This window comes from Prinia subflava, chromosome 8, assembly GCF_021018805.1.
Source record: "Prinia subflava isolate CZ2003 ecotype Zambia chromosome 8, Cam_Psub_1.2, whole genome shotgun sequence".
In the NCBI taxonomy this organism is placed as follows: Eukaryota; Metazoa; Chordata; class Aves; order Passeriformes; family Cisticolidae; genus Prinia; species Prinia subflava.
The window spans coordinates 31,450,676-31,472,296 of NC_086254.1; the positions used below are offsets into that span (position 1 = coordinate 31,450,676).

Below are 21,621 nucleotides of genomic sequence, written 5' to 3' on the forward strand. Positions count from 1 at the left end.
TCGTGGGACTTATAAAAAACTTCTCTTTTGGAAATAGGTCAAGCAAATATTTATTTCCCTAAGGTGTCATGCCAGTGTCACACAAATACTTGAATGGGTAGTCATTTTATTTTTCACTGCTTTGTTTCTTCCTAAGCACATTCAGTACTTTTTTTCCAGTGGTGTAGGGACACACATTAATAATTGTATGTAATCAGTCCCGTCCCTCTCTCCATCTGGAAGTCTCTGCATCTTCTGTGGGCTTGTGCTCTACAATTGCAGTGCTGTAAATTGGAAGCTGTGACACTTCTTTCTTTACATACAGGTGCTTCTCAGCTGTGGGGATATTTTTTATTCTCCAAAAGACTTTCAGGTAATTGGTGGGCCAGCTGCTGCAGTGAATTTAAAAACAAAACTCCCAGAATATAGCAAAGCTCAACAAAATGGCCATACAGACGTCTTGCTTTCCTGTCAGCCGTGGTATTGCTGGTGTCCTTTTGGAAAGTAACTCCAATGCTTGGGTTATCCCACAGATGGAGGGTGCAGTTACTGCCAAAGGCTTGTACCCTGCTGTCTGGTGGAGCTCCTGTCTTCCCCAAATAATCAGGGATCAGCTGGTATCTGTCTTTAAAGAGGGATTGAAACTTCTTGTCTGCTCTTAAAATGGTAAAAATAAAGAGTTTAGTTAAGAGGACCAAAATTAGGCCTGAATTCTTGGATACTTGATCTTACAGCTCTTCATCTCCAGATGTCCTCAGTGTAGGAGTAATAAGGGTCTGTGCTGGAGTGCACTGGAGTACCTGGAGTATACCTTGTGTGAGAGGATGTTTGAGATGGGGTTGCCTTGGATGATTTTTGCTGTGTAGCATATTTAATGAACTGAAGTCTTGGGTCTCTGTGAGAAGGATCCAAATGTCCTCCTGGCTCCTTGTGCTTGTACTCCAGTGGCTGAGACCTTCCTGGTGGCTCCAGGTCCTCCCTTGGGGCATGCAAAGCACAAGGATCATTCCAGCTCCCAATGACAGAAAGCACTGGGCTTTCTCTTGCAGCCTGCAGCCTTCAGGCTCTGGTCAGCCTTGCAGAGGTGGTCACCTCTCACCTTGGAGCAGGTGGCTTTGGAGACCTTGAAGGGTTGAATGTGATGTCATTTTTCACCTGCTAAGACAGATGTTTACACTTTGCATTGAAGGTTAATTGGCTCTTACTTCATTTCCTGGGTGTGGGGTGGCCCTTAGAGACAGATCACCCTGACACCTGTCCTGGAGGTTGTGCAAGCCTGCAGTGTTGTGCTTAGATTTGTTAAACAGGATGTAAAAGCAGACTCCCCCTCTGAAATGTATCCTGCTCTTTCTTTCTTTGCTAGGAATCATTTCCACGTCAGAAAACATTTAAGAGAAGGGGAGTGTCTCTTTTGTAGAGGCAGAGCTGACTTAAGCCCAAAAATCCAAGAACAGACCCCCTCAGCTGTGCTGGCACAGGGGAGGCAGGCTGTGGTCTGGGCTGTGAGCAAACAAATGATGTGAATATTTCATTTAGACCATAATCCACCTGTTGGGCTTTGCTCCCCCAGCCCTGCATGCACTGGGAAGTGCAGCAGATGTTTTAAATGGCAGCCAGCACTCCCTGCTCCAGTGTCTGGCATCTCTATGTTGCTTTACAGGCAGGAAAGACAGACACTGAGGATGATGTAGCAACTGCTGCAGGTTTGCAGGTCCTTTGTTTTCAGTTGTTTTCCCTCTGTTGTTCTCTCTGCCTCGGTGGTGTGGTGTTATCCTGCTCTCCCAGCCTGTGCTGAGCTGTGGTTGCTCTGCCATGTGCCAGCATAATGTCTGGAGGCTGGAAATTTGGCCCTGGGAACACAGTAGTGCTTATTAGAGCACTGGAAATGAAGTGCTGTGGGGGAGGTATCTTTGGAGTTGGTGTACTGGGGGTTAATTTTACAAAACCCCTCTCCTGTGAACAGTCACTGTGTGTCCACCTGCTCCTAACCCTTTTCCAAGCTCCTTTTGCTACTCTATGCTCTCCTGAATTTCCTGGCATCTTTCTCTTTCTTTGTCAGTTCTTTAGATGTGTTTTTCATTTTTTTTCTGCTGTGGTGTCCTCTGTGTGTTTCCCTTTGGTGTTGCAGGACATTGCTTTTCTTGTTACCTTCAGGGTAGGTCTCAAGAGCAGCTTGTGGGTGCCAAGCAATTTGTGGCAAGCAGGAGACTGGGGTGTTTAAAGGAATTTTAAAGCCTTTGTGCTCCTACTTTGATCTTCTCTAGCACCTAGGATATGTTTTGATTGTTTTTGGTGTGTTTGTTTGTTTGTTTTTATTGTAGTTTTCAAGGGGATAGTTGGAACAGAGAGGGGTGAGAAGCTGCCCTTGCTTTGAGGGGTAACCACAAATAAACAGCCCTGCAAGGCAAACACAGCATCCTTTGTGTGCTCAAAGCCCTGCTGTGACAAGATTGTTGTGCCTGTCCAGGTGAAACGAGATGGTAAATAGTATTTGAGATGCAATAGTGAAATTAGGGCTCTCTCTGCTGAGTATCTCTGAAAAAAGGGTTTCCATAAGGAAAATCTGATAGCAGCCTAAGGTGGTCCTTGCTGCTGGGTGTTGTGGGCTGGTGTTGCTCTGTCCCTTGTGCTCTCCTGGCGTGAGGGTGAAGCCACCCCAGTCCACGAGAGCTGCTCATGGAGCAGGGGACATAATTCCTGCCTCTGTGTGGGCATTTCAGCATTGCTGGAGCCTTGCCCTTGGAAATGGGGGTCGTTTCCCACATGTGGGGAGATTTCCCTTCTTAATTGCAAATGCCAGCCAAGTGGAAAAGGGTATGGTTGTGTGAGGCAGTGGAGGATGGAGGGAACAACTGAGGTGTGATGAACACAGGAGGGTTGCATCGCCTTCCCAAAATATCTGCTCAGTGGATTTCATTTCTGCTCCAGTCCTTGTGCATCTGCTCTGCTGGGGCTGAATTTGTCAGGGCATTGTAGGCATGAGGCTGGGAACAAAATGGGGATAAAAAAGCATGTTGAATGTAAAATGTCATTGATTTCTTTCTTTCTTTTTTTTGTATTTTTCTTCTAATTTAATCAATTCCCTACTGTGTTGTAAATTCCAAATGTGAATGGGAAATAATCTCACCAGTACAATAATTAGCATGTAACCAGCAGATGAAGAAAACCCAAACTGCTGAGCTGATTGGTGAATGCTGACTGTTTTCTGAATTAATTTCAATAATCACGTCTCCCATTAAAAAGAAGACGGGGTGGGGAGGAAGTCTTAAATTTTCGCCAAGCTCAATGTAGCAAAAAATGGTATGTGCAGTGTAGCTGTTCTGCATGTGATTAGAAAAAAAGAGGGAGGGAGGTTCTTGGAACTGAATTAGCAACAAAGTATTGCTAATTTTGCAACCAAGTAGCTCAATTTCACCTGCTTTTTTGGAAGGAGGAATAGAATTGTAAGTCAAATAGCCATAATTTTATGTAGGTGTCCAACAGTAAATAGCCTACTAGAAGAGGAAAACATTCCCTTGTGGTCATGCTTTGCTGCAAGATGCAAAACAAGTCCACTGGAGACCATTAGTAGTGAAATATGCTTACTGTGCATCCATCCAGCTCCCAAATCTTTTGCTTTTGTGCTTTGAAGGGGGAGATAGAAATTGGTGTTTGGGAAGGGGTGATTTAGAGCATTCAGGAGCTGCTCACCCTCTTGGCACAGGGTCTGCAGTCCTGCTCTGCCTTCCTCTCCTGCTTTTTTTGGCTCATTCTGTCCCAAAGGTGGTGGGTGGCATTTTGAGGAGGGAGAAATCCTCTCTCAGCCTCGATACCTCCATGGTGTCACATGCAGACAGCCCCAGGAAAGGTCACCTCTGCAGAGCTGTACCTGGCAGCTGGTCTAATTACGCACCTGAATTCACAGTCAGGATTAGCAGAGATGATTTTATCTCCTAATGATGTTTTTCCCCTCATGGCCATGGCCACCTCACCCTCAGGGTTTATTTTCCAACAGCAAACCACAGGTGATGCTGCTACCAGCTGTTGGACCAGAGCATCACTTTAGAGATGCTTTTTAATTCCAGTTTACACTCAATTTTAGGAACATTTGTGAAGTTGTGATAGAGCTTGGTGCTTGTAGGCTTAGATATTTCACTTAGAAGTGCAGGGTTTCTGCTGAAACCCTTGGCATACAAGAGATGGGTCCACACTGTGCTGCAGTGATGAGAAATCCTGGAGCCATCTTTTAATTAAAGCAAAATGCTCACTGGCATGAAGCTGGTGATCCCATGTGCTCCCTGTTTTCAGTGTGGGGAGTGACACCTGCCCAGAGCCACCTGTGGTGTGACAGCCAGGAGGGAGACCAGGTCCCACAGAGCATCTCTGGTGTGTGGCACTCGGGTCCTCTCCCTCCCAAAGCCTCAGGATATGCTGGCGTATGTTAATATTGTCATATATTATTAAAAAAACAATTTGAAAAAGCCAGGCTGGCCCAAGTGCTTTGAAATAGAATTTGTTGTTTTATTAATCTGAGCTTGGTGTGCTGTGGGAAGTGGATCACTATGGGATTTTCTTTGCTTGTTTTCCTAATGTTAGAGACCGTCTCAAAGAAGTATCACATTGTTTCATTTCCCCCACACACTTGATTTTTTTTTTAAGCTAATGTCAACAACCCTACAATAATCAGTGAGTGAATATGCACATTCTGCACCTAGTTAATATTTTTTTTGTCAAAAACAAGATGTAGCTGGTAATCATGTTATGAGCTATGGCTAAAAAGGTATATTTTAAACCACCTCACTGATGGCTTTTGGTTTTTACCTTTTTAAAATGCCATTAATCAAGTTAGAGACTGAAAAAGAAAACAAAGCAGAGACTGAGAAAAGTCATTTGAGGTGAGTAAACTAGTTGGCTTTTTTTGTTTCATGAAAGCTCAAAAAATGGCCCACTGCCACTGTGTATGTTAAGGGTACCTTAAATACAGAGTGTCCTTCAGTGCTGACAGGCATCCCAAACACCTTTTATAATAAACCTCTAATTATAGCTTAGTGACTTTGTAGGTTCTCTGGATCAGCTTGGGAATATTGCACTGAAATCAGGGAGAATATTTATATTTTCTGTGTCTTATGTATGAACCAGATTTAGAGCTGGACTTGGTGACTTGGTGATTTAGAGCTGGACTGTGGTACTGAGTGCCGTATTTATGGTGTGTTAGAGAGTTGTGCTTTTTCGGTGCAATTCCGGGGTTAAACTCTGATTTTGGGAACTGCTTCCTGGGGGCAGCAGAGTGGATTCCCAAAGGCAGAGCCCAGCTGAGCTGGGTGGAGAAGGGCTCGGCCGGTGGCCAGCGCCTGCAGCCCATCGCTGCCTCCTCATGTCTGGCTCTTGGGGCTCCTGGATCACAGCCCAGCACTCAGAACCAGAGACTCCAGTGAAAATCCCGGCTTCTTAAAGGGAAACAAAACCCCCAGAGCTTTGTGGTTGTGGAGAGAAGCTGGAAAAATTTTGGGCAGAGTGGTAGGGAGATGCATTAGCCTGGTTGTTTCCCAGTATCCCAGACTGGGAACAGTGCCATGGGGTCCTGGGCTTGACTTTTGGCTTTAGAAGCTGGCATGGCAGACACTGCCAGGTTGTTTCTTTTCTCCTCTGTTTATTTGTTTCTTCCCTCCTTCATTTTAATACTGTCTCCTGGGAGATTCCAGCTGAAGTCTATTAATTGCTGAGATGTTTCTGTTCCCGGTGTGGTGGGTGCTGGGTCCAGTTTGGCTGCGGGTTGTTTCTGGCACAAAGGGAGGAGCAGCAGGACGGAAGAGCTGTGCTTGTGTTGGGTGTGTGTCTGTATGTCCTGTAGAGGTGCCCTGCAGGTGTTACACACTCATCTTTGGGCTCAGCCACACTTCCACAGCAGCAGCAGAGCCACCAAGGCTTGTCCCCCATCAGCAGCTCTGTGTGTCCTCCAGGTTTTGATGGATCAATGTGGGGTTTTATTTCAGTTTCTGTTTCTCTTGCAAGCCTAAGTTGAAGGTTGGTGACACAGCTGATCTGATGCTAAGGGATGACTTTGGACAGCTTTCTGTTGGTCCAGAAACTCTTGGAGAGGTCTGGGAAGTTCCCCCCAAAAAGTAGCCACCAGTGGGACACTGCAAAATCCTGAGGATGGATCAAATCAGGTAATAGTTCATCAAAGGTTCCTTCTGCTTGGCCATCAGTCCTTGAAAATCTGGATCAATTTGTCCTCCTACTTGAGAGTTTCTCCAGAATTTTGTCTAGACTCTTGTCTTTTTCTTCCCCATACTGATCAATCTGAGGTCCTCATGACCCCAGGAGATGAAGCTTCTCTTACACTGAAGCTCCCTTCAAGGGCAGCTTTTCTCTCTCCAAGCATTTTGGAGCTCATGATAAAATTGCAAGGCTTTGGCAGTGCCCATTTGGGTGCTATTTTTGTGCCAAACCCTGCTGAATACATCTTTTATCACAGATTTGTAACAGTAGCTGTTGAAGGGCAGCTTCACGGGAGAAGTGCTTTCAGAAGAAGGCTTTTGTAAGGGAACACTGTCCTGCATAAAACAAAACAAAACAAAAAGGACATTACAGGCAAAAAAGACAAAAAAAAAAAAAGGCCAACCCAACATTTTTCATGTATTCATGTTGTTAAATTTGCCCATTAATTTGGGTGAATCAGGTTTTGCTCCCATTTCTAGACAATTCCGTCTGTCCTCTTTGGAGGAGCACTGTTATGCTCCAGGCATTTTTTGGGGGGTGGGAAAAAATAAAAACAACCCCCAGACATTTAGGTTCAGCTAAGAAATGCCAGAATCCTTGTTTTGTATAACTCTCCCCAGGCTGAGCCCCAGCCAGGTCCCTGCAGGAGCTGGGACTGGGACCCAGCTGGCACCTCGCTCAGGCTGGCCCCCTTTGTGGTGTGGAGAGCAAACTCAGAGATGTTTGTTCATCTGGTCCATCTGAATAGCAGAATTTAAGGAGAAGAAAAGGCAGGAGGGTTCCTGAGCAGTAGATGGAGTAGGAATGGAGGATGTGCAGTCCCTGGGACAGGGCTCTGGTGTGCTCAGCTCTTGTCTCTGCTCAGGGTCTCTCTGAAGGTCCCTTTGTGGCCACTGTTGAGTGGAGCCGTGTCTGGCCTCTGCATGAGCCTGGTCTTTCTCAATGGCAGAAATATCAAGCTTGTCCTCCCACATTTTGCCTCACAATTATTTGCTTTGCCTCACAATTATCAGCGCTTTTCCTTTAATAAAAAGATTTTTCACGGGAAAACTTGCTTTAAAATCACACTAGTGTCCAAAAGCGTTCTGGCTGCTGAGCATCCCGCCTCCGAGGAAGGGGAACATGGTGCTGTGCTCCATTTCCAGTTTTGATCATCATACATTGTTCTTAAGTAGCCATTTACTCTCCTTCCCATCTCTCTGGCACAGGAGCAAGAGAATAATTCATTAAAAGAGGAATGTGGTTATAATCCTGTGAAAACTGTCAGAGGAATTTGGCAGTGGTTGCAGCCTGTGAGTGTAATACATAATATTATATTCATTTTTTAAAATCATTAGATTTCAAGCTGACAGTTTAAATGACAAGTCACCTTAAAAAGATATTATGGACAGTGTAAGGACAGTCAGTGTGGTTTTTTCTTTGCTAACTGTGGAGTTTTCAAGGTCTGTGCACCCCCCAAAAAATAAGAACCTTTGCCTTTTGGCAAGCTGCATGTGGAAGCTGAGAGCAATGAGGTCCCTTGTATTAATAATTTGTATTATAATAGCATTCTCACTGCTGGCTCCCAGGCTTTTTTTATCCATGAATTAATGGCGGGGCTGCCTGTCAAAGGGAATTTTTGCTGGAAAAAACTTATTTTTGCTTTTGTTGTCTCTTTGCTCCCACAAAATTGTGTGAATGGCAGCAGTAACTGCAGCTGGGAGAGGCTGGAGATAAGGGCAGAGGAGCTGTTCAGCCATGTTATTGAATGTATTGACAGTTTAAATATGGTATTCAGCATGGAAAGCAGATCCTGGGGGACTGACAGAGTTCCCCATCCCAGAATATCCCAGCTCACAGCAGGAGCTGAAGCTGAAGATGCCAAAACCTCCAGGCAGTGCAGGAGTGGAGCTGCAGCTTCCCACGTCCTGCTGGAGGCCTGGATTTCTGGATGAAAGGGAAACCAGTGCTCCTCTGTTTCCTCAAACTGGATAATCACACAGATGATCAGAACCCCATCACGCCTTGAATAAAACATGGAACAAAGTGATGATTACTGCTCTCAAATAATAGTTAAATTTAGCTCTTTGTGTCCCCTGTGGTCCTCAGAGCATCCTTTGGGCAGTGAGATGAAAATGAGAGGAGTGGGAGTCTGTTGTTTCCTTTTCTTGGATAAGAAGCTGCCTATCATTTGCTGACTTTTAATGCTCTGTGTTATATATATCTGTTTGTTTGTTTTTAAACCCAACCTGAATAGGATTTGAAAATTTTAGAAGTCCACAATAGTAATTTTTAGCGTCATTGGAATATTCCATAAGGAATATTGGAATATTTCCTTCTCTTTGCAATGAAAAAATTTATTCTGGTAGACATGGATTGGACCATGATCTGCTTGAAAATTCTTGGGGATTTGGTATAAAACTCAGCTGAAAATAAACATCAGCATCAGGAGTAGTATAGTGCAGAAGGATGGGGGGAAGTATCCTTGTCTGGTTCTGGCAGGAGAGAGGAGAAGAGTTTGGCTGGAGGAGATCCAGAGAGTTGTCAGGAGACTGACTGGAGGTCTAGAAATCCCTGGTCTGAACAAACCTGAGCTGTTTGGCTCTAGCTGGGAGAAGAACAAGGCAGGAAATATATCTTCAGGTGCCTAAAAGGAAAGGAGGTGGTTGCTCTCTGTGTACACAGCACAAAGAGCAAGAGGTCACAGTCCTAAAATTGTAGAGAAAAAAGTTCAGATTAAATATTGGGCAAAATTAGGGCAGCACTTTCCTTGAAAGTAACAACAGATTTGATGGTCTGAAGACCTTGTGGAGCATCACTTGCTGGAGGTTAAGACAGCTTGGAAATATCTTTCTGATATTTCTTGATGGTCATTGTTGCATGAAGAAGATGCAGTTTATTCCCCTGCAGTAGGAGTTGTCTCCCTGCTGTCCTGAGCTCCCTTCCCTCCTGGCCTGGAGTGGTGAGGCTGGAGAGGGTTGTTTTTGCTCTAAAATAAGCAAGAGATGAGAAATTATGTTCTGTGGCTTAAATTTTCAGGCACTTAAAAAGATTGAAGTGACTAAACATAATGTAAGTTTGCATGCCTCCCTATAAAAGCAGATGTTGCCTAGAAATATTTTATGCTCTTTGGTTCTGAAATTGAATGTTATGGACATTAAATTGTACAACTTGCCTCTCTCAGTGGTGAAGCTTTTCCAGGACACTGGTTCATTTGAGTTGGAAGAGACAGAGAGGGGAGTGAATGATGTTGCCTTTAGTACAGCTATTTCTCTTTAAAGAAATATCAGTGAAGTCGAGTTCCCAGCTCTGTAAATACTGGAGAAATAAAAACAGCCACTTTAGAGATCCTCAATGGTGACTTGTCAGTCCTTTAATTGTACCTTGGGAATGGTAACTTTTTAAAATCAGTGTTTCCCAAGCAGCAGAGGCTGCAGGGCCAGACAGTTTCTGCTGGGCAGTGTCAGAAAGTCTCACATGGCTGAGAAGTTTCCTTCAGGTCCATGTGGACACCTCAGGAAGGTGCCAGTCTCTGCCAAAGCTGGGGTCTTGCAAAGTGCCTTCACAGCTCAGCTATTTCCTAGTCCTGAGCACAAAAGGTGAAGCATTTCTCAAAGCATCCCCTTTGGACACTGGTGGGCACGGGAATTGTTTTGGTTTTTTCTGTATCATTTTGATCTTTCTCAGCCCAACCTCTGTCTGGAAAGAGAGGTTAAGCTTGAGACTGCTTTGTCTGCTTGTGTGAGTGTCAGGTTCAACCAGGCTTTGCTCTGCAAGGAGGCTTTATTCTGGGACAGCCTAGTTCCCTTTTCAGCCACGTCAAAAAAAAAATCCAAAAAGAGAGCAAGAAAATCTGTTAAGATCCCAAAAGAGAGGTAATGGCTGTTAAAAAAAAAATCTGAGGTTGGGTTGTCAGGTAAAAGGAAAACAGAATAATCTCTATTTTTGAGCCTTTGCAGTGGATTTGATTTTGAAATGTTCCATCTCTCAGTGGGTCTCACACAGGGATTCTGCTGCAGGGCTGGAGTTTCTCTCTCCCTTTCCTGAGCCCACTGGTCCAGCTGGTTCAGACACTGCAGTGTTAAACCTCCAGGTATGGTAAGATGGCTTACTCTGTGTGTTGAATTTGCTATTTGGGGACGATATCCTCCATTCTGGAACTGTTTGCAGGTTTTGAGCTGCTCAGCCAAGCCTTGGGAAGCTGTAAGGACAGCAGTGGGATGGTAATGATGGCTGTGGTTCTGGCAGGCAGTGCAAATAACTGAGACAGAAGGACCTCAGTGTATCTTGGCTGTTGGGTGCTGGGATTTTAATATCTGAAAGAAGTTAAGGAAAAAAGCATGCCTTGGTTGTCCTTGTTGCTGTTCCAGTTCCAGTGATAAGCAGCTGAGCTGTTTGCATGTTCTGCTCTGAGGAAACCCCAGTCCCTGCCCCCTCACCCCAGCTCGCTCTGTGTTATTCTTCTTGAAGCAGTAATTCCAGGGAATTCGAGGAGGAGCTGCCAGGGTAATCATAGCTCATGGTGCCAAATTTGCAGGGGCTTTACTCCATATTTCAGAACAAGGTTTTGGGAGACTCAGATTTATCTCTGCCTCCAGCTTAAGTTTCTATTTAAGCCACCTTTAATTTCTAGAAGCGCGAAGCTGTTCCGACTGCTGTGATCGAGGTCACTCTTTAATTTAGGTACTCCAAGGAATGCAAAATCTTGTTTGTTAAAGTCTTAGGCATATGCTGAATCCCTAAAGGAGTGTGTGAAGGATATTAAATGTACCGTGGCAGAGGGAGAGGAGCAGCACTGTTCCAGGAGGAGGAATGGCAGATAAGCAGTGGGGCCATGCTGTTATCGCTCTGTTTGGGAGGTGCTGGGGTTGTGCAAGTCGATATAGGACATTTACACAAATTGCTGGAATAAAAACCCACTCCATCAGCAGTCTAGTATTTGTTTCTTATTATATGTTAAATTTTTTCTGGCATGGCGAAGTTTGTCACCTGTTATGTCAAGGTCTCGGCATTCAACGCTGGGATCTTTCCAAGTGTGCTGAAACCTAATTGGTTAGGGGTAAGCCTTCCCCTCATTTTAGGGGAGGAAAAAAGAAAAGCGAGAAAAAACAAAAAGCTGTGGCATCTAGCAGGCATTTAAAGCATTTTTTCTTGTTCTCTCAAGTCTTGCGTTTTGCCAGACTTAGGCCTCCTGATTTTCCCCCCTGCCCTGGTTCTGGGCTTGCTTTGTTTTTCCTGTGAATTAAATTGGGAGAACAACATACAGCAAATAATGTATAACAACACAGAGCAGCCAGCACTGCGGGTCTGGGGAAAGCTTTCTCCAAGCATGGCTCTGCAGCAGGGAGTGTTGGGACACCTGAGTGCTCAGTGAGGGGAAACCTTTGTGTCCTTCTACCCTTGTCCAATTGCTTCACCTTTTTTAAAACTTTTTATTTTATTCGCTTCTCTTTTTAAATCCTGCTGAGTTTGGTCTGTGAAATTACAGCCAGAGTGGAAATTTCTTGGCTGCAGGATGTTGGATGGGCTTGGGGAGCCCATTTCCTTTCCTGTAATGTATCTGTGCCAGTTATTTCGTGAAATCTCTCTGTGCCACTTAATTATTTAATCCAAGAAACTCAACATTTGTGTGCAAAGCATATGGTCAGCAGGATCCAACCTGAGAAGCAGTTCAGTGGGGCTCTGGCAGGAAACTTTAGGGACTAGAGCTGGCTGAAGCATAGGGACACTTCACAGAATCATAAAATCACAGAATGGTTTGGGTTGGAAGGGACCTTAAAGATCACATAGTTCCAGCCCTCATGCCATTGGGCATGGGACACTTGGGACCTGCTGCTGGGAGAGGAGGACCTGTCACTGCTCGGGCAGGAGCAACAAACAAGTTTAAATTTTCCTTTATTTGGGCAATCACAACCTAATTTTCCTGGTTTTCGTCGTTGTTACAAGCTCTGGCTCACCTTTCCCCAGGGTGACTCTTTGTTTTTCAGTATGCTATTTTCTGCCCTGGTCTGAACTTAATCCCAGAAACCCACTTGGCTGGTTATCTCTTTAGACAGTCAAGTCTGGAAATTAGGAAATACATGGAGCTGGCTCTGCTGCTTCTCCAGCAGTGAGGGAACAGGGATTGGATGGCAGCGGAGGGAAATGAAGGGGAGAAAAGAAGGCCACAGCTACAAGCAGAGCTGCATGTTATATTTAGCTGCTGCTGTGGTGGTGGCAGTCAGGGTGCTGTGGTTGCTGCTCTAAATATGTTCTGGCCAGTTGAGGTTTCCAGCCCTGTAAAGGACCAAGTCCACAGGGAGCTGGGCAGCAGTGTCACTGATTTCCAGCACACTGCACTTGGGGGATTGCTTCCACTGGGTTGAGGGCTTGGTGATTAATTCAGCAAACTTGGTTAACTTCTGATAAATAATGTCTTTACTAATTGAGAGGGGGGAAAAACCCCCAAAGATGGGTGTTTAGGGTGCTTCAGTGGGGATGTACTGTGGGAGCATGGCAGGGTGGACACCTTGAACTGATCAGTGTTTTATTTTTGCTTTTAGCCTTTGCTAACCAAGGGCTGCCTTGTCCTTCAGGGGTGCAGTAGTAATTTTTGGTGTAATATCTTCTCTTCCAGCCCTGAATCCTGGTGCTGCTGAGGCAACTGCAGGCACTTTAAAGATGTGGGTGAGCACAGAGGAGGGGCAGGAGAACGACAGGCTCAGGACGTGGTCCCTCGTGCAGGTAGGACACTGCTCTCACCTCAGGCACTGTGATGTGGACCCCTCTGTCCTGTGCAGCCTGGACAGGGAATTGTGGTGTGTTCCAGTGTTTCACAGAGACCTCTGTGCAGGCTGTGGGAGCCTGATGGCTGAAGGAAGAGATGGTGCAGGGATTGACTCCATTGCCTTGAGAACAGGGGTTGCTCTGTGGTCAGATCAAGCTTGGCTTATGCTTCCAGGTGTTCCTGAGAAGGGGACAATTTTTATTTTCTTTGCTCTTGGATATCACTCCTTGAACAAAACAGAGTTCAGATAGGCTGTGTGTTTGTACTTTTCTTCTGGCTGGCTCCTGTGTGAGCTATCTCTGATTTACTTTATGTCCATATAACTTAATAAATATCCATGTGTCCCATGGTGTGCATGAGGGGTCAGGAGAGCAATGCTTTTTCCCTTTGGCTTCTGTGGATGGAAGAAGTGTGCTTGGAAATAACACTCCAGTTTTCCATTACATGTTCCAGGCTTTTGAAGAAGAAATTGGGTCTTCTAGCAGAGCCAAGCCATTTTATTTGTACAAAAAGTAAGCTCCATGGTTGAACATTAGTGAACAGACTGGCGGGGAATTTGTTCACCCAATTCACGCCTGTGTGACAAATGACAGTGTCCCCGTGGAAATGGGGATTTTCAAACCCTAGAGTGGTTTCTACACAGCTTGTGCCACATCTGGAGAGTGCTTGTTTCTAGACTTTATTAAATAATCAGCGTTGGGAGTACAGTGACTGGACTGATGCTGTTTGCTGCAGCTTTCCTGACACACTTCCAGTTCTGCATCCTGTTAAACTGGTAGGAATAAACTCAGGCACCCTGCTGAAGCATGAGATGTGCTGGGATCCACGTGCACCCTCAGCCCCCTGAGAGCTGCCCTCCTTGAAGTTCCCTCCGTTAATTGCGTCTAGGTGGGTCCTCAACACCTCATGGCAGTAATTGTGCAAATGCAGTGAACATTGTGGCTCTCTGGTTGTCTGGCTGTTATAAACAGAGAACTTTACAGGAGGAAGAGGGTGAAGCTTTTGTAGCTTCACTGTGCCTTTTAAACAGAGTCAGTCTCTTAGGAGGGAGAAGGGCATTACATTTTATATTCCTTGGTATCTGCCATGAAAAGACAGCAATAATGGATATGGATGGTCTGTGTGGAAGGTGTCTGGGTAAATAAGAATTCCTTTGTGTTCCATCTGCAGAAAAAGACGTTGTTCATTGCTGAAGGGCCAGCACCCAGAGATGGATTGTGGCCTTGTAGCAAAGTGTGCTGTCCCCTCTGCAAGCTCACGATCCTGTGTTGGTCCATGAAGGCTTTTCAGGATCTTCTGAGGGAGCTTTAACAACCAAGCTGAGGATCTTTGCTGTGGAATTTGGCTCCTTTCTCTCTGCTCCTCCTTTTCCCCCACCCTCCTGTGGTGTCCTCTCCCCCCCAATTCATTTGTTTTTAAAACGATTGTGCCATTGTGTGCATCAATGCGCGCATGGCCCGTCTTGTTTGTCCCTTGGCCTGAAAGTGCAAAGCAAATCTGTTTATGGTTTTGGTGAGCTAATTCTTCCCCACCCTAGATTTTTAAATAGACTCTTTCTTTACCAAGCTTGCAGAGCACGCAGGATGTATTGAAGTAATGGGAAAAATATGTTGTGTGTTAACCTTCCTTTTTTGTAAAACTTTATTTACAAGACCCTATTCCTGGCAGTGCATCTGGGAAGTGAATATCTGGATGCTGGAGAAAGTAGAAGACTTTGAAATAGCCAAATGGGAGTTTAATGCATTTGGGGAGGAAATGTTTTGAGTTTTCCACGTTCAGCGCTTGCATTGTGAAGCAAAGTCTAGTGAGCTGTGCTCAGTTGTCCCTTTAATTATTTATCTTCTCCTGCAAATCTCAGTTTCTAGGCTTGGCTGTTCCCTGGGCTGTCTGTTACCTTCAAACAGGCTCCTCCAGGGCAGCTGCTGACCCAGACCTTGCAGCTGAAGGTAAGAGCAGCAAGGAATGCTCTTGGCCTGTAAATAGTGCCTTGGATTAAGGGCTTGGTATGTCACTGGTGTGTTGGAAATGTTATTTTTGCCTCTTGATTTCATCCTTCCTGCGAATCAATCTCAGACCTGTCTGTTTAGGTTAGCTGCCTCCTCTGCATCCTTGTGAGGGTTGCAGAGCTCTGTGTGCAGTGTTTTCAGCTGGGTGTTTTTGCTGCTGGAGGCAGAGCTCATCTCTGCCATGGGAGCACTGGAGGAGCCCCAGGGACACCCCTGTCCCTGGCTGCTGGCTTCCTTCCCAGCCCTTGTGCTGGCTCTCTCCTGTAGCCTGCCCTGCCACGGCACCTCCTCACCTCCAGCCTGGCTGGGAGTTATTTCTAGTGAAAACTGTGAGCTGCTTGTGGCTGGCCGTGGGGCAGGAGCTCTCTGTGGAGGTGTGGGGCTTTGTGCAGCCTGCTGTAGTGCATGGTGTCCCTGCCATGGCAGCAGGGCTGGACTAGAGGATCTTTAAGGTCCCTTCCAATACTAACCATTCTGTGATTCTATGGCCATTACATGTCCAAATGCATTTCTCCAGCCCCAGCTCTGTAGGGCTTGGCTGAGGCCTCTGGGTACTCCTGGAACATAAATAAGCAGGAGTAGGATTTCAAAGCAAGCAGATTTTTGACATAGTTGATGTCACGCCTCTTCAGCCCTGTGTTTAGGGCCCAAGGATCTGCAGGCCCACAGCTGCTAGTTTGGTCTTGTTGCTAATAACCCTCTGGAGGTGTTTCTGCTGAGCTGGTTCTTGCAGAGGGCTGAGGGGTTTGCCCTGATCTGACGGTGTTAGGGAAGACAGGACCTGTGGTGGGAAAAACATGAGGTGCTTTCACAAAACTGGGTGCTCTTTGTGAAGCTGCAGCACTGGACGTGCTCCTCGCTGGGGTTTATGGTGTGGAGTGACAGCAAGGACTTCTGGTGAGTAGCCTTAAAGCAGAAAAGGGCTGGGGCAGGGTTATCCCACTCATACTTCCCTTCTGCTCTGTCAGTAAGGAACAGGTGGGCAAAAGATTTAATTTCTTCAGCCTGAGAGGTAAATTTCTCACAGGAGTTTCATTCACCTGCAAATCTGCAACAGAGCTCAAAGCAAAGAATTCCCCACACAAAGGCTTTGGAAATAGGATTGTCCTTTGTCCATGTAATTTGGTAGCATGTGGGGTTTTTCTGTAACTGTCTTAGAAGAGGTGAAGCTCTCTCTCTTTCTTCCTTCTCTCTCTTTCTGTTAAGCTGGCAGTGTTGGTGCTCCCTAGGAAGGTGATGGCTGGGGGCTGGCACTGACCAGTGCCCCTCAGTCCCCAGGCAGGGGCTGCAGCCCTGAGCATGGAGCTGTGAAGTCTCTCTTACCTCCCTTTTTCCTATCTCCCCAATCAGTGTGTGTAACCATAAAGTTTCCCAATTTGCAGATCAGATGGAGTTTTCCAGATGCCCTTGCATCCTTTTCCCTCATTCCTCCCTTCCTGCTCCTACTTCTTACTGACCTATTTGCTCAGGACATGTATACAATATTAGTGTGACACATTAAATGCTTGTACTCAGAAAGATGAGGCCACTGGATGCCTAAATCTGCATAAACTTTTTGTCTAGCCCCACACTAACAGTTGTGACTCCCGCCCCTCACATTGCTTTTTGTGCAAGGCAAATTCCATCCTGTGGGTCCCTTTCCAAACCTATTGCCCAACACTTCCACTATTTGTCATCAGCTGAAAAGGATCCGAGCGCTGCAGATATGGACAGATGTGGTTTGTAACACAACAGACAGTCAAACCACATCTGTGTATCAGGGTTTGGCTTTGCTGTTCCTCTCTGCAGGGCTTCTCCCCGTGCTGGGGTCTGGGATGTGCAGGGGTGCTGCAGTGGCCCTGCTGTTCCTCTGGTGAGGTGAGCAGTGCCCCAGGACGGCTCCAACAGCAGGAGACTCCCAGGAACAGCCAGGTTGGATGTTCTGGACATTCCTCCAACCAACCCTGTCTGGCAGGGGTGCCCTGAGGCTCTGGAAGGCTCCAGTGAAGGCTGTGTCCAGTCTGTGAATGGACTGGGGCGTGCTTGAACAGGTTTCTTTATGAGGGGAAAGAGCTGTGCCTGTGGCCTGTGAAAGTCTGGATAAAGTTCATTCTGTTTTTTTGTGTGGCACATCAGGTTCAAGGAGAGGCCTGTTGTAAAGGGAGAGGCTTTGGGATGTCTGGCTCAGAGCTAAGGCTTCAATATTCTCTGTGGTCAGAGGTATTTGTGAAAGAAGACACAAATCTAAGGTGAAATGGTGAGTTCTTACTCACCACCCTTCAAACTGAGGACTGGAGGCCACCCTTCAAAACAAAGTGATTCACTGCAGAGGAAAAACAGCTTCTTGTTCCCCAGCTTGATCTGGAGCCTTGTAATCACTTTGGTGGTTCAGCTCTCTGCAGCACTGAGGAGTTGTCTGTTCCAGCACGCTGACCATGCTGCAAGTTTTATTTTATTTCCAAAACAGTCCTTTAAGCATGTTGGGCTGTAAGGGAAACTCGTATTAATTTCCTCTGCCAAAATAATTCAGTGGCAGTGCAAAGTAGGAGGGTGTCTGACTAAAGGTGACCCATTAAAGGGTGATTTCTGATAAATAACTAGACTGGGGACTCACAAGTCCTGAGTTCAATTACAGACTTTTCTATAAGCTTCCTGTGACCTTGGGCGAGTTATTTAAAATTGCTTTGTGCCTCATTTCCCTTTCTGTAACACACTGGTGACAGCATTTCCCTTCCAGCCAGGAGCAGTGTCAGTGGGAAGGTGTCCATACCCTTTTCCATAGCTGCTGTGTGAAGAACCTGGAGGGACTAGGAAGCATCACCATCTCATGGGCCTTCCTTCTGTTTTCCTGGGGAAAACAGAACAGGATGATCCATTTAAAGGGTTTTACAGGTACCCAGAGAATATGTTCCAGGAGGTCCTGGGGCTCCTGGCATAACTGCACTAGCAAGATGGTTGCTTCTTGAGCTGTACAGTCTGCCTTAGCACTGCTCTCAGCTCTTGAGCTTTAAATTGATGGCCAGTTTGGGCAGAGCAGGTTTCTGGTGCTCCTGTGCTGCCTTTCTGCTTTGAACCCAGGTGAATGCTGAGGAGAGGCAGTAGCTTTGGGGATAAAGATGATGGCACATGGTCCTGCTCCCTGTGGCAGTGTGTAGAGAGACCTCAGGCACATCATTTCACCTCTCCCTGCTTCTTCCCTGTCTGCTCCTTCCCAGTGTGGGGTAACAGCACTGACCACCCCTTTTACCACTCCCTAAATTGGAGAAGCTTTCCAGCGTGCCTGAAATGTGTTAAAACCTCGTGGTTGGAATAACAGGCATCTGGGGGGAGCAAGAGACTGGCTGTCTCCTGTGTGAATTCCCTGCCATTCCCATGGGATGAGCTAGGGGAACCCCTCCCAGGAAGTTGTCCAGGGTTGATCTGCCTCTGTTTCAGGTACAGCAGAGTTGAGGAGGAGTGATGCTGAGCCTGCTTTGTCCTGGTGCCACACAGCCCCTCTTCCCTTTGCCATATCCAGGGCTGGATCTGGAAGAGTCACCAGCCTGAGACCCCACCCTGTGGCAGGGAGTGGGCTGCAGCTGGTGTGGGATGCTGTGCTTGGATGGAAATGGTCATCTTTGGGATGTGGCAGAAAATCAGGCCCGGTGGTGGTTGTGGGTGGGAAAATGCTCTTGGGGAGTATCTGACCATTAAGAAATATTAAAAATACTGTTATCTATATTTCCCTCTGGTCACACAGCTGGTTCAGTGGCTTGTGCAGGCTGTTGAGAACCAGCAGTGTGAATTGTGGCCACTCTTTCATCTTTGGTGTGAATATATCATATGAAATTTCTATCACCTGTGCAAGAGGCATGGCCCAGCAGCTGAAAGAATCCATCCATTTTGGACAGAAGTTCTGCTTTAATTTCCATTTTTCTCTTCCCAAGAGCCAAAACCCCAAGCCCCTTCTCCTTCAAGGAGTCCTGAGTTACTGATTGTCCTGCTGGGTGGGATGCTGCAAGTGTGGACAGCTGGCAGCATGTGGCCTCCAGGGCACAGCAACAGCCTGGGGCTGCTCCTAGACCAGGGATTGTAAATCTCAGGCTACAGGTGGGTCTGGCTGTTCCCTCAGACTCTGCCTGTAACTAGGAGTAAAACTGTCTTGAACAGAGCTCCTGACACTAGTGAAAGGGGAGAAATTGAATTCTCAATGTACAGGATGTGGTATCATTAAGTACTTCTGCTGTCCAACCCTCTAGTTTTTCCCTTTTGTGGTTTGTGTGATCTTCCTGCTGGGCCAACAAACATTTAAGGCTGTGGATTTTCCCCCAAGTTGTGAGACTTTTAGTTGTTCAAGCCACTTTGTGTGTGGAGGAGGGTGAGCTCCAGACTGGTGTGTGTGGAAGATCACATGAATGTGTGACTTCTGAAAGTCTTTGGGGGTGTCTGTTGGAGAGGCTTTGCACATGTCTCTTGGGAAATTCTAAAATGCCATGGAAATAACTACTGACCAAGGAAGGGAGGGATGTGGGGAAGATGCCAGGCAACAAGGAGGAGGCTGGCAGCAGTTTCCTAATGGAGCTGAACCCCAGTGAATGGTTTCAGGACACTGATGTACTCTGGGGGATGGCAGAGTAACCTGCACATCCCACAGACAGGGAGCTGCCATCCTTTGGGACCTTGCCCAGGATGGCAGCTTGAGTCATTTCAACAGTGAGGGTGTCTCCTGCAGCTTCTCAGCACTCACCAGCACCTGTAGGTGATGATGAGACTTGTGCTGAATTTTAGAAGGGTGGAGAGGATGAGGGGTACAGATAGGAGCAGCTGGCCATGGATTTTGTGTGTTGCCCCTTTGGTTGCTGATTGCTTTGTATGTGAAAGCAGATGGCCCAGAAGAACCCCAGAGGCAGTGGCAGCGCAGCTCTGCAGTGCTTTGGACAGTGCTGCCAGCCACTTTCCAGCCATCCCTGGAAGGTGTGTGCAGTGTTACAGCAATAACCCATGGAGAGCTCCCTGGAGGAGCCCTGCTGCTCTGCTGCTCTGGCCCTTTGGGAAGCAGCTCAGTTTGATGGCTTGAACTGATCACAAGGGTGTTGCTCCTGTGGGGTTTCTCTGCAGAGCTGCCCTGTCTGCTGGGGATCAGGGATGAGTCCTGCAGTGTGAGTGCTGTCCCCCAGCTGCCCTGGCATGGGAGGCATCTATTCCCTAAATCTGGGAGGTATCTATTCCCTAAATCCCCTGCTGGGGGTGATTATGGGTGTGTGCATGGAGCGAGTTCTGCTGTCCTGAGCCTTATCCAGTGTGACACGCTGTCTCTTTGGTGCAGTATCACGAAGATGCTCCCAACTCTGTTCCCTCCTAGCCCAAAGAAGAGGGCAGGTGCCTGGATGTTCTCCTAACCTGACTGTGATTTGGGCTGCTGGCCTAGGAATGAAATGCTCCATCGTGGCATTACGGGGCAGTCATCCCCATTCCTGTGTTTGCAGGCTGCCTGCTGACACTGCATGGGCATTTTTACCTTACTGTCCCCTGTGCTGACTCCTGCAGTTTACTTTATCCTGCTGTTTTCTTAGTGCTGTGAAACAGAGTTAATAATGTTGCTGTGCCCTTTACCCTAATGAGGATAATGAATGTTTTTAACTGGTGTAATGAGACGACCCTTCATTTTTTTCTGAAAAGATGGGAGAGATTCTTGATTTCTGTCTGGCTGAAGTTATAACACAGTCTATGATGTCTTTAGTGTAAACCAGAAATATTTCTGGTGTTCATGGGACACTTTGCAATGAGAACTTTTCCATGTTCATTTGAAGGGCTGGGGAATTTTAAATTTGCAACAGATGGATTTTCTCCAAAAGCTTCAGGTTAGAGTCAGCTCTAAGGAAATGACAGTCTTTGTATGGCAAACTGATTTTTTTTTAATTGATTCTTATTTAATTTCATTTCCTCATTTCCATGAAGGATGTTGTTCCCCTCTGCTACTCCTGCACCTAGTCTAACCTAAGTTCATGCAATTGTTTGTGAAGGGTGGGATGGTTTCAGGAGGGCAAAATGCAGCAGTCAGCTCTCCTGTGAGCACTGTAATGATAGAAAACAGGCACAAATCCTTTTTTTGTTTTCTCTCATCACTCCCCTTTGTCACCTGTCTGCAGGTCTGATTTGGCAAATAGAGCAGCTGTTAGTGAACTCCCCACTGTGAACTGGGGTGGGGAGGTGCTAACAAAGTCTCTTTGCACTTGAACGTCTAAAATACTTAGAAAAGTCATCTAATACAGGTTGGAGATGTACTAGTAGGTTCACACCTGGCTGCATGCACAGAAAATGAGGATTTTTGAAGCTTGTGGCCATGACCTGAAGATAGGTTTGCTATCAGTTGGTGGTAATTGGGCTGTACTTGCATAATGATAGTAATTTCCTTCTTCTTGTATCTTAAATTTGATTTATAAGACCGTGCTGTAGTGTGACTTAAAGCTTTAAGTGTTTGTCTCTGCTGGCAGTTGGCAATATATTAGCTGTGATTCTTTACAGAAATAAGTGCTCAGTGTTGGAGCTAAATTGAATAATATGGTGGTGTTTGTGTCTTAATCTTCCAAATAGCTCTGTTAAGTTTGCTACATTGATGTCTGAAAGGCTTAAAAATAATAAACTCCATTATAGAGAGCTTTGAATACAGAGTAGAAGCTCAGTAATTGCTGGCAGTTCATGGGCAGACTCACTAAAACATGGCAAGGAGGC

At 46.2% G+C, this 21,621-nt stretch overlaps 1 protein-coding gene across 3 annotated transcripts in view; it reads left to right on the forward strand.

The window, feature by feature from the left end:
* The window catches only part of ZHX3 (zinc fingers and homeoboxes 3), a 47,264-nt gene that overhangs the window by 5,380 nt on the left and 20,263 nt on the right, over nt 1-21,621 (forward strand). For 2 of the 3 annotated variants that reach the window (XM_063404636.1, XM_063404637.1), the window contains exon 2: nt 12,776-12,882. The exons of the other annotated variant lie outside the window; for it this stretch is intronic. The gene's annotated coding sequence lies outside the window, so the exon portion shown is untranslated. The remainder of the gene's footprint in view (nt 1-12,775; nt 12,883-21,621) is intronic. 3 annotated transcript variants of the gene reach the window in all.